Source organism: Xiphophorus hellerii, chromosome 10, assembly GCF_003331165.1.
Source record: "Xiphophorus hellerii strain 12219 chromosome 10, Xiphophorus_hellerii-4.1, whole genome shotgun sequence".
Lineage (NCBI taxonomy): Eukaryota > Metazoa > Chordata > Actinopteri > Cyprinodontiformes > Poeciliidae > Xiphophorus > Xiphophorus hellerii.
Genome location: NC_045681.1, coordinates 3,845,939 through 3,857,314, shown reverse-complemented (window position 1 = coordinate 3,857,314; position 11,376 = coordinate 3,845,939). Strand labels below are relative to the sequence as shown.

The 11,376-nt window shown below is 33.0% G+C and overlaps 3 long non-coding RNA genes across 3 annotated transcripts; all 3 read left to right on the top strand.

Annotated features, from left to right (window-relative positions):
* The first annotated feature begins 6,660 nt into the window (after window positions 1-6,660).
* Window positions 6,661-7,010, top strand: LOC116726624 (uncharacterized). The gene is made up of 3 exons (XR_004340631.1): window positions 6,661-6,738; window positions 6,813-6,857; window positions 6,959-7,010. It is a non-coding gene; the product is annotated as an uncharacterized LOC116726624 (long non-coding RNA).
* A 1,324-nt stretch (window positions 7,011-8,334) lies between these two features.
* LOC116726623 (uncharacterized) lies at window positions 8,335-10,127 on the top strand. Its single transcript, XR_004340630.1, has 8 exons — window positions 8,335-8,545; window positions 9,260-9,316; window positions 9,395-9,448; window positions 9,522-9,560; window positions 9,684-9,761; window positions 9,850-9,900; window positions 9,975-10,001; window positions 10,082-10,127. It is a non-coding gene; the product is annotated as an uncharacterized LOC116726623 (long non-coding RNA).
* Window positions 10,128-10,847: 720 nt separating this feature from the next.
* Window positions 10,848-11,146, top strand: LOC116727047 (uncharacterized). Its single transcript, XR_004340745.1, has 3 exons — window positions 10,848-10,891; window positions 10,968-11,015; window positions 11,107-11,146. It is a non-coding gene; the product is annotated as an uncharacterized LOC116727047 (long non-coding RNA).
* The last annotated feature ends 230 nt before the right edge of the window (window positions 11,147-11,376 follow it).

The following is an 11,376-nucleotide window of genomic DNA, read 5'->3' as shown; positions in this document are numbered from 1 at the left end:
AGCTACAATTAAGGTTTTATTGAGGGCAATATGACAAATGACAATTAGCTGCAAGCATTGTAGCATATTGTGGGTTTTCTCTGACCCATATTTAGCCTTTATGGGTCAAAATTATACATAAAGGCTAAAATATGCTTAATATTTGGCTAAATGTCCCTCAGCAATTTGCAGTGAAAGATGCTTTTTGTACTCATAGGTGAGGTCTTGTAATTCTGACAGGATTTTTGACAGCTCCCCTTATTAGAAATGGTAACATCCATTTAAACTAATTAGTTTAATGGCAAATATTAAACTTTTAAAACATAAGCAATATTTAATATGTAGTCAACATCAGGGTGTTGTAGACAATGTTTGGTTTTATTCTTTCCTCAATATCGTCTTTGTCACCATCAAGTATCAGTCATGCAGTTGCTATTGATGTTGCATTAAACACTGCAAAAACACAATCCTATCAAGAATTTTTGGTCTAGTTTCATGCACAAAAATAAAAGTACACCAGAAGTAATACACAACTTAATGACTTTTTGGGAACATATAAGCTTTATAAATGAAGAAATAAGGTTAGAATTATGCCGTAAGTTTGGATGACTAAATGTTTGGATGCCATAAGTTTGCAAAAGATCCTTGTTCTGAGATACACTGGAGGCCAGAGAGCCCAGCAACCTTGCCTGCTGCTGGGTAGCATGGCAGCCTGATTGCAGCCCTCTAGGATGGTATCCAGGTGATACTGGTCTAGAACTAATTAGCAGTGGATGTAGTTTTATGCAGCCTTCCAGTTGTATTCAGAACTGGGAAATTTCTTACTTCCCAGACAGAAAAATCAACTTCTGGAATCTGATTCTCACTGGGAGCAACACTGACTGTCCCAGTTAAAACTTGTACAGCCGACTTCCGTTTCAATATGGCCGCCTCTCGCTACAACAGAACTACAGAATTAGTGAAAATGCGTATTTACATAGTACATGTAAGAGTTTGTCTAAAATCAACGTCACATTTAGCGCTTGTGATTACAAATAAATTAAAAGTGGCGTTTGCTCACTGAAAGTAAAACTTGATGCTTGTAAGAACTAATGCAAACAAGATCTATCGAAGTAGCCATCGGCTGCAGGAAATACGGCTGCCATCTTGGAGCGGTCGTCCTACCCACTTGGCTAAGCTAACAGCTGAAGATGCCTCAGCACTGCGGGATATTTTTTGTTCAAATCGACGGACTATTGACGTGAGGGCTCGGCGGATAACTTTTCACAAGTGAGATGAATATATTATTGTATTTTATGAATAGAATATTACTGATAGCTGGTATTTTGTCCGCTAGCAACATACCAGCTAATATTTGCTACAAAGCTAATATTAGCTGGTATCTAACATTACATAATGTTTGGTGTAATTCCGATGTTCGGCCCGGTTATAAAAGCTAACCGAAATTCTGTAAATCTTAAAAGAAATGTTGTTCCCTAACATCAGAGGTGAGTAGAGTACCTAAACATTGTACTCAAGTAGGAAGTCTTTGCACTCAAAAATAAAAAATAGTCGTCCAAGAAATTACTGTAGTAAAAAATGTATTTGGTAAAACGTCTACTCAATACTGAGTAACTGATCAAATTATCAATAATTTAATATTTAAAAATGACATAATCAGATGGACCAAAATCTAAAGTCAAGTGGAAATTTTGGTATTTTAAGAACTAAAATTACAATAATTCATTTAAGTTAAAATATAACAAAATCAGGCAAAAGAAAATTTTTCAGTTTCTTATAATTTGAAACTTGCTGACCTTTAACAAAAATTGCAGATCTGTGTCTGGTGAATTAGTTTTTTCATTCAGTGGGGAGAGAATCCAGAAATTTTACTCTAGTAAGACGAGCAAATACTTCATAACTAAATTACTCAAGTAAAAGTGAAAAGTACAGCGTAGTAAAAATACTCCTACAAGTTCATTTTTTCCTAAATGTTAACTGGGATTATGAGAGTTGGGCAGCAACTCTGACACTACCCAACACAAAATGCAAACATTATGAAAATTTACAGAACACAATTACGCTACTGTAAAAATAAAACAAATATGATTCATAACATTCACCAGCAAGTTTTACACAAGTTCTCAAATACTTTATTATTGACATGTAATTCTTTCAAACTAATACAGCAAACAATCAGTCCTCAGTTCTTCAGTGAAGTGGTGACGGATTTGAAGTAGAGTAATTACCCAATGTCTGTTCTCCTTGGATGCATCTCACAACAAGCAGGGGAGGATCTGGAGAGGACGGACTCCCCAGACTGAATACTAGCCGCTACCGACCCGGGAACCTCTCCCACTTTTCCTCCACCTTTAATCTCCTGCTGGGGTCTAAACCCGGGTTTCTTTTCCAGGTCCAACATGGTGGGACGGCTTGTCCTTCAGGGAGTTCTGGTTCTTTGTTTGGTGCAGGCGGCACACACAGGCGGTGAGTTTCTAAAGATTGCACTTATGAAAATCTGTTTTTATCAACTAACCAGACAATAGAAATAACATTTGTTTCTCAATGGGGAAATTTAGGTTATCGGCTTCATCTACAACGGTTTAGTAGGGCACATTGTAGGTAGAAAAAACGGGAGTAAAGTTCCACTAAAACACTCAAAAAGTTTCAGATTGATTTCAGAAATTTTCTATAAAAAACAAGGACATTTCTGAGGTCCAAAAGTAAAAAAATGGCGAGGAAAAAAACTCATAAATTTTGAGATTAATTTCAGAATTTTTCTAGAAAAAACAACTGAGCTCAAAGATGAACATTTTTGACTACTGGAACTTTTCAGTTTCCAAAGTAGAAAATTTGCAACTTTTGAAGTTCAGAAATCTTTGGGTTTTTTCAAGAAAATTTTAGATCAATTAGTATTATTTTGTTGAAATTTACTTTTCCTTGTTTTTATTTGTAGATTCACATGTTTTGCCTATGACTTAGTTTTTGAGAAATGCAATAAAATTCTAATTTATATATATATAAATATACAATAATTACATTGAATTTAATTGCACTTTCCTAAAAAATTAAGTCTTCTGAAGATTATTTCCAAATGTTTTGACTAAAAAAACCTTGTAATTCAGTCACATATATTTTTCAGTTTCTTCAGTCATTCTGACAATTTGTTTGTCTCGTGATATTTTACAGGTAGTTTTCTAAGAATGTCTTTTTGCTTTTTAATTCTTCAAACCTCTTGCTACCTTCTAATTTTAACACGTTTTTAAACATATTGATTTAAAACTATGCCTTGTTACATTTCTGTGTTTTTCTTGTGAATTAAAACGGAGATTTAATGTTTTTGGATGGTTTTTTAACCCTTCGATTCACTCTTCTGTTAGTTCACCATCAAATTATACAACAAAACTATTGTCTAAATTGCTTAAGATGTAGTAAAAGTAGCATTTAATGTCCAACTTTATGCATTCAGTGACATTTTTGTATATAAATTCACTGGTTTTATGAGTTTACTAACAATGCTGTTAGTTTTTTTAAATAAATGCCAAGGTGACAAATGAAAACCACGAAACCTGAAGCTGTTTGCTCAGATGTTCAGCAGAGGAACTGGGTCAGATTTTCACCAGCCTGTCAAAGTAACTGGGAAATTTCCAGCTGAATGGATTATAGTCTGAGGGTGAAATATGTCTGCAGATGTTTTTACACGTCTGCTCCGCTGTAGCGGGAAGGTGAAATCCTCAGAGCGAGTTAAGAGGTTGGAGCTGATGGGGTCGATGGTTCTGTTGGACTTTGTGTTGGTTTGTCAAGTAAAATCCCAGTAAAATAAATCAGAATATGAAATATGATTTACAAAAAGTAAAAAATCTGACTTTTAAGTCAGAATTCAGACTTTTTTTTGTAAAATTCAGATTTTTTGATAAAATTTTGACTTTTTCTTAGAATTTTGTCGTAGAATTCTGACTTTTCCTCAGAACTCTAATTTTTTTGTAAAATTCTGACTTTTTGGGGGGAATTCTGACTTATCACATGCTTTCACCTATAACATGGGAAAAATTTCTTAGTGAAATAATCTGCCATTGGAACTAGTATTTTTTTTATCAGTCTTAAGGACTTGTTTACTTAAAACAAGTTCTTATTTCTTGCTGAAAAGTTACTTTTAGTTTTGCATTAATTCAAGTGTTCTAAGTTATTTGCACTAGAAACTAGACAAAAATACTTGGTAAAATTTTGTGTTTTTGCAGTGAGCTGGTCGAGTTTGTCTGTCAAATTTCAAACAGCCGTGTGAAATTGAAATCTCAGAACGACGATGTGCAAATGACCAACCTCTGTACGGTTCCTGCGTTAGTCGTGACAGTGGGGAGTGGCCGTAAATCTTCCGGGTTTAGTTTGTGCAATCAAAGCCAGTTTTCAGTGGCAGCAGCGGTCTAAATGTAGCATCTGTTTGTGAGAGGAGGACGGTTTTACTGCACTTAGACAGTCACTCCAATACTTTCAAGGATTCCTAAAAATCTTAGACAAAGAAATGACTCTAGACGTAAATTTAACTTAATTTTTCACTAATCAGCAAATTCCTTAAAAGGGAAACTGCAAGCTTTGGTTTTTAATCACAAACTGGATATGCAAATTTAGGCCTTTAACTGTAAATCCTGTTATTTTAAAAGCACAAGCAGATAAGAAAACATGTAATTTTTACAGAGAAAGATCCTCACCAGCATTATTGCAGTTAATATTTGGGTTCCCGCAAATATTTGGTGCTTTTCCAGAATAAAATTTCCAGGTTGTTTTGTCAGTTTTGGACACTTTAGTACAAAACATTTTAAATTGGAGAAATTGTTGTGCATAATTCCTCCAATTATATATTCTCTAAGGCATATGTAAAATTACTTAAAGAGATAATGAATGTTTGCTAGAATAAAGTGTTAAAATAATAGATGTTTAAAAGAATTATTCAGAAATATTGGTGAGAAAGGACTTTTTGTATTATAATGAAAGTTTATTGAAACTTTACACTAAAAAGGCAAAATTTGTTTGACAACCCAAAATATTTGTATTTTTATTTCTACATGTATTAATTTTATGTCACTCGGCCTGTAATATTTGGCTTGGGGACAAACAATGGAAATCAACTTTGGCTGGAATTTTTATTGATGATTTTCAAAACTGTTCTTAATGCACAATGTCCCAAATCAAATAAATGAAATTAAATAAAATGTGAGAGAAAAATGTAGCTTTTTTGTCGACAGTAAAAACACATCAATGCACATCGACATTCTAAATGACTGAAAAGTGAATAAAATAGAAGAGGTTAAAATGTTCGTTCATCTCTAGAAATCATAAATTTTTAGGTACATTCTCAAACATTTATATCCATCTATCTTCGCTACATCAGGCTGAACTTGTAAATTTTATTAAATATCAGATTTTAACAGATTTATTTTGTGATGTTGAAGGTTATAGTTCTTCTTATGGACCTTCTATGGGACAAGGACCTCGACCTAATGGTGATCCCTTCAGATTCTTTGATGTTAAAATAGATAATCTCTTCTTTTGATTTGTTTTGGAACAGATCACAGCTTCTTTTCAGTTAATTATGATTCCTAACTCTTCCAGGAAATGTACTTCAGAATGGCGGCAGGGCTGCATCATTCCTGATCCCATCGAAAGGTAAAGCAAAACCACTTGATTCAGCTTCAAACTCATATTTTTCACTTATTTAAGACATTTTGTTTTGAATAAGGCGTTGGCCAGTCATTGGGACAAAGGAATGGGTCAGTGTGAAAACTAAATAACACTGCAGGTTGAAATGCTCATATTTTATTTGAAGTTTAAACCTGAAAAATCAAAGTATAGACAAAAAATAATAATTGTAATTTATTTCCCTTGCTAATTTTAGCATCAATTGTCTCACCACATTTTTTTTTTTTTTCAATTAAAAGGTTATGGAGCTGGGATGAACAAAGGAGTAGGAATAAATGGTAAGTTTATTTTTGTTCATTTTGTAAGCAAATTTGGAGAAATCGACTCGCTCGCTCGCTCTTTGGTTGCCTAGCAACTCACTCATTCTTCGGTTACCTAGCAACAACCTGTTGCGTAACTGGTAGCAGTTTAAGATTCCGCTACTGAGCGAAGTGAAAACTGGATAACATGGGAAAGGCCACACCTGTAGTTTGGCAGTATTTCAGATGTTTAAAACAAAAATCTAATTAATTATTGATATCCACCAATTTGAAAGTTCGATCCAAGACTTGGACTGACTAGTTATGACAACTTTATCCATTACTTTTAACAAATAAGGCTGTTTTGTCTCTTAAAATGGAAAAATACGACCTTAGTGAATCAAATTCAAATGTATTTTTATACACATTTCAGCAGTTGAAAGTTCTTTACATCATAAAAACATTATACAATCACAAGTTATGAAACAAGAAATAAACATTACATCTGTTGATCAATGTTTTACTTACTAAAAGGTGGGTTTTCAGCCTTGATTTAAAGAAATTCAGTGTTTCGGCAGTTTTGTGGTTTGCTAAAGAAACTCTTGAATCTTTCATGGAAATGACTAAACTAGATTAAATGATGTTGATTTTTTATAATTCAAATGAGAAGCACTGCTTTTTTGTGTTATTTGGATTTGTTTTCACTCCAGGAGGAAGAACCGGAGCCGCTAACGGTAAATACAGATTGTGTCTCTTTCTTGTGAAAATAGTTAGTTTAGTTTTCAATATTCTCTTATTGTTTCTGCAGGATATGGAGCTGGACCAGCAAATCTACAAAAAATGAAAGGTGGTGCGACTCGCTTTAACAAAGTCGCATTTTAACAGAAAAACATTGATTTAAATGTTTTGTTTCTATCTCAGGTTTTGGTGCTCAAGCTGGTGGATACGGCAGACAAGCATCTAAAGGTAAGGGTATTTTTGGAAAGACAGTTGGTTAAATGTTGGGTCTTAAAAGTGAATTCTAGTGTTTATAACATTCATGAGTGATGAGTAGTTGTCTGTTTTAGGCAATGGTGCTGCAGCTGCTTCACGAAGTGGATTTGGAAGTAAAGGCAATGGTACGGCAAACACTTGAATTATAAATAACTAAATATGAGTTAGAAAAGTGTTAAAGTATATTTGGGCTTTAACAATTTTGAGTGCAAGAGGTTGCAAGTATCAGCAGAGACAAATATTTCAAGCAAAAATACTTTTGGAAAAGTACTTCCTAAGATTTCTGTGGGATTTTTTCTTTTTAATCGGGTCAGTTGAGATAACTCAAGACTTGTTTTAGGACAACTTTACCAGAATTAGTTTTACTTCTGTAAATGCTGCAGATTAAACTTGTCATTCCAAACAGTAAAGCCGTTTGTCTTGTGGTAGTTTATTTCCTTACCAAGGAACAAATATTTTGTGTTATTCTCTGTTTCATTTGTTTCTACTATAAGAGGAAATGTTATTGGATACATATTTCAGCTTTTTTATTGTTTTGACTGTATTCAGACATTAAAATCATTGTGTTTTTTGTTGCAGGGTATGGAGTTATATCTGGACCAACCACTCTACAACAAATCAAAGGTTGTATAACTTATTAAATTCACACACAGAGGCATTAAGGAACCTCTATTTAATTAGTTGTTACTCCTGTTGCAGGCTTCCAGGCTCCAGCTGGTCGATATTTAGGACAAGCAACCAAAGGCAACGGTATTTCAACTTGTGTTGATGCATAATCCAAGATTTATTAAGAGTAGACATAATTTTTGCACAATTTTTTTTGCCTCTTTTTCTGAGAATAGAAAACACATTTCTTTCTTCCACTCATATTTACTTGCGTTTGTTCTTTTTAAATCATGATACAAACAGAAACGTTCAATGACATGGAGGTCAGGAGACCGAGAAACTCCATGGAAACATTTTCCTAATTTATTTGATGTATTTTGGATTGTTGTTTTCTTGAAACGCACGTCCCACCCCTTAGCTCAGCTTCCAGGTTAATGAGCAAAAGCATAAACCATCCATGTCAATGTTTAGGTTGGGTTGGTAAACGGTAAATCTACCTTTTATGATTGAGGTTACATTTTGGTTTAATTATTCTGAATAAATTTACCGTTTTTAAACCTGATATTTTTTTTCTTTTCTTTTTTATATTTATTTATATTATATAGTTTTCTCTTCTTGGTTAGAGTTTGGATGTGGTTGGTTGGCATTTTTAAAGAGTTGGAAATATTTGTTTTAACAGGTTATGATGCTCATGCTGCAGCGTATGGTGAGCAAGGAGATAAAGGCAATGGTATAAAATATGTATTTGATTGTATTTAAATGTTTTTGTAATAATAAAAAGCACCAAATGTCCTCTTACATTGAAGAATGCGACTGTTTCAGGTTACGGAGCTCAAGCCGGTGGATATGGAGGGCAAGGCACTAAAGGCAATGGTATTTTAGTTAGCACTGAGTATAAATATAACCTTTACAGTATTGAGAGTGTTTGTATTACAAAAGTTTAAAATAGTTTGGAAGTTAAATATAAATACTGTTAAATGTTAAATACACCAATCATTCCTCAGGTCAAAGACTTACAGGTGGAGCGTCGAGTAGCAATGAAGGAAGGCCAAATGGTAAGAAAAATACATAAAATGTGGTCATAAACATGTTTTTATGGAGCTGAAATGATTAATCGTGATTAATTGATTCTTGAAATAATCGTTAATTAATGTAACAATCAATTAACTATTAACTGATTCAAATTCAGACTCAAAAAAGGTAATTTTCTGAAAGAACAACGCATTCAGTGGAGTAATTGAGCCACAGCTAAAAAAAAACAAAAAACATTCAATGTGCATTTAAGATAAAAAAAAAAAACACCTTTGTGCCAGTTTTAGCTTTACCAGGTCCAAACTCTGTAAAAAATAGATTAAAAAAAGCACCTATTGTTATCCAGTCATTAATTGGTTAATCTAAAAGTAATCACCAGATCAGCCCTACACTTCACTTTTCACATGTTGATATTAGGATTATCTTTTTAGACAATTTGTACCTTTTGCTACAAATGATGAAGCCTACACTAAAGGAGTGCTGAGTTTTTGCCTTTTAGGAAGTAAAATGTTTTTTCTTATTTATGAAAGGAATTCTTCACATGTTTTGATGTATTTCCAATGTTTAAAAAAAGGCTTACATGAAAAATCTGAAGAATGTGCCAGTTTGTTTATCCGATTAATCATCAGAATAATTGATTATTCATCAGAATAATTGATTAATCTATAGCTCAGTTGCAGCCCTCGTTCATTTTGTCTGCCATGTGTTTACCTTCATCTTTGACCCTTGTTTCACAGGTCAGAGACATGGAGGGAACCACCTGAAGGGATTTGGCCGCCCTCATTATATTCCAGGTAATGTTGTCTAATTCTTTGTCCAAGAACTCAAAACTCTTTGACTAAACCTTTACATATGTTTGTTCCTCTGCCCAGCTGTGGGAATGGGACAATTCAGAGGCCCCCATCCTGCCAGAGACCAAGGGAATGGTGAATAGTTAATTACTAAGTGCTGAGTCAACCAAAATAACACACTTATTAAAATGTTTGTTTCTTTTTGCAGTGTATGGTGGTAATGGTTACAGAACTCATCCAACTAAAGGTGCATATTGATCCTTCACCTAGAATCCCAATGAAATCCCAATAAAATCCATAACAATATGTGAAAAACAAGGAGTATAAATCATTCACTAAGGTACTTTTTGTGTCTAAAACATGTTTAAAGGTTTCAATGGAGGTTATGGTGGAGCCGGTTTGAGTCTGGGATCTCTGTATGGAAATGGCGTAAAGGGACCAATGAAAGGTTGTTGATTCTGTTGAGCAAAAACTATTTTTTTTCAACTGTTTACATGTTTTTCTAAACAGCACAGTTTAAAATGTTAATATTGTAGGTTACAGTGCTTCAGCTGGTGTATCCAATGGACAAGGTTCACAATCCAATGGTAAATATCATTTATAGCAAAACAATTACAAACAGTGACACATTTTCAACACTTTAATCGTTATCTTGCAAAAGGTCGTGCTGGAGTCAGATCACCAAATGGTGAGTTACTTTATTTACTAGTATTATTAGATATACGCGGTGAATTTAATAACACTTATTGTTGGTTTGTAACTATTTAGGGTTTGGAAAGTCAAGAACTGGACCTGCCAAGGCTGCGAAAGCAGGTGATTATTCAGCCACAGTGAAATATATGCAGTTTTATTTATACAAAGAAGCAGTACAGCTGTAAATTAAGAATTTCTTTCATAATTTTTATTTGACTCGTTTTTCATGTGTTTCACTCATGATTATTTATATTTTTTCTTTTTTAAAGGATTTTGTTACCCAATAGTAACAACATTCCTTATATATCACAATAATATCAACTTGAATTAAGATATTTTCACAAACTATAAATTTAATTCTTCAGTGGCCTGATGTTAGAACATAATAGACTTTTCCTGTTTTAGATTATATTACCAAATTTTACCAAAATAAGATTTATGTGCAAATAGATTGTTTGTTACCACTTTACAAAAAGGCTCCCCTTATAGATGGTTAATAAATAGTTTCTATTTATATAGTTTCTAATTTAATAATTCATTTATAAACGCTTTATAAATCACAATCTGTTTATTATGCATTAAATAAGGATCAGAAGGAGACTATGTGCTAAATAATTACATTTACAAATGCCTATTTTGCTTACAAAGTAGCCTGAAATGCTAAATATAACAACTCTAAATATAATATATAGGCCTTCTCACTCTTAATTAATGTATAATAAACAGTTATTAATGATTCATAAAGTGCTTAGAGATTAATTGATAACATATCTATTAACTATTGAGCAAAGTTGTTTTTTTAAATCAATCATACTGTAATTTGATTTCATTTGATAATTGAAGGATATGGAAGTATCAGAGGAGCTGCTTTAGGACCCCAAATAGGTAACTCAAGTTTCAAACATTTAATGAAAGTTAAAACTATTTTGAGTGTTGCTTTATTTATGCGTTTGATCTTTAGGGTATGCAAATGGAGCAACTCCCAATGGGTTTGGATCCAACCGTGAAGGTACCAGATTTTTGTTTTAATCCAATTGAGACCTAAAACATTCATGTTTTACAGTGTCGTACATTTACTAACTGTGTGTGTTTAACCCAAGGTTATGGAGCTTTGAAAGGATTTGGTCCTCAAATGAATGGTAATTACCACCAAAAATACATTTTTTGAACATTTTTACACTTCAATTTGGGTCTTAATTGGTTCTAAAAACATTCTAGGTGCTTAAAAAAATAACACCCAGCAAAAATTATTAGCTTTTTTTTTTTTTTTTTGCAAATAATTACAAAAAATAAATAAATTGCAATTATTTTTGCTATTTTTTTAATAGCAAAAATAAAAATTTATTGCCAATTTTTTTTTTTATTGGCAA